The sequence below is a fragment of the Manacus vitellinus genome, unplaced genomic scaffold (assembly GCF_001715985.3).
Source record: "Manacus vitellinus isolate BGI_N305 unplaced genomic scaffold, ASM171598v3 scaffold_7_pilon, whole genome shotgun sequence".
Taxonomy (NCBI): Eukaryota; Metazoa; Chordata; class Aves; order Passeriformes; family Pipridae; genus Manacus; species Manacus vitellinus.
Window position 1 is genome coordinate 21,466,786 of NW_021940813.1, and position 1,297 is coordinate 21,468,082.

A 1,297-nucleotide genomic window follows, 5' to 3' on the forward strand; every position below is an offset into this window, starting at 1 on the left:
CAATTTGACCGTGAGCCGGCAGGGTGCCCTTGCGGCCAAGAGGGCCCATGGTATCCTGGGCGTGCATCGGTAAGACTGTGGCCAGCAGATCAAGGGAGGTGATCCTGCCCCTCTACTCAGCCCTAGTGAGGCTACATCTGGAGTGCTGTGTCCAGTTCTGGGCTCCTCAGTACAAGAAAGACAAGGAGCTACTCTCCAGCGGAGAGCACAAAGATGAGGAAGGGTCTGGAGCATCTTGCATGTGAGGAGAGACTGTGGGAGCTGGGCCTGTTTAGTCTAGAGAAGACTGACAGGGGACCTCATTACTAAATAACTTAAAGGTGGGTGCCAGGAGGATGCTGCCAGGCTCTTTTTGGTGGTGCCCGGAGAACAGGACAAGGAGCAATAACCATAAACTAAAACACAAGAAGTTTCACCTCAATATGAGGCAGAACTTCTTTACATTGAGGGTGGCAGAGTGCTGGAACAGGCTTCCCAGGGAGGTTATGGAGTCTCCCTCTCTGGAGACGCTCCAAACCCACGTGGACATGTTCCTGTGTCACCTGGTCTAGGTGACCCTGTCTCGGCAGGGAGGTTGGACCAGATGATCTCCAGGGGTCCCTTTCCAACCCTAACAATTCTGTGATTATGTGAATCTATTTTGCGCTGCCTTTCAGGTCAGGGAATGGCTGGCAGCCATTAGCTCCTGAAAGAAAAACATGGTGTGACATTCCCAAGCTGGACTTTATTAAATCAGTCTCAGAAAACACTTCTGCACCCCCCTGACTCCCACGTATCTGTATAAAGTCCTACCTCACCTGAACATTTTCAAAAATTACATGAAGTACTGCTGGGTACTTGGTGAGGTACCCTGGGCTTTAGCCAGCTGACTGTCAAGGTCAGCTTTCATTTCTGGTGTCACAACAAGCTAAGGGTGAATGTTTCCTGATGATACTTCTCTCATCTCATTGTGGATTTTTTTTTCTTTCTTTCAGAGCATACCAAGAAAACAGAGCTTAACTGGCTGCAGAACCTTGATCCACTTCGGACACTGTAAGCTACTTAACTAGAGTAAATAACAGAGTAATGGAACACACTTAAGGGTACTGAAAATCTTTTTTCAACTAACACCTTGTTTTCAGAAGAAACTATGAGCAGGTACCAAGGAAACAAGTCAGAACTCTACAAACATATATAATATGGTCACAAAGATGATCAGACGGATGGAGCACCTCTCCCTAAAGACAGGCTGAGAGCCTGTTCAGCCTGGAGAAGAGAAGGCTCCAGGGAGACCTTACAGCAGCCTTCCAGTACCTAA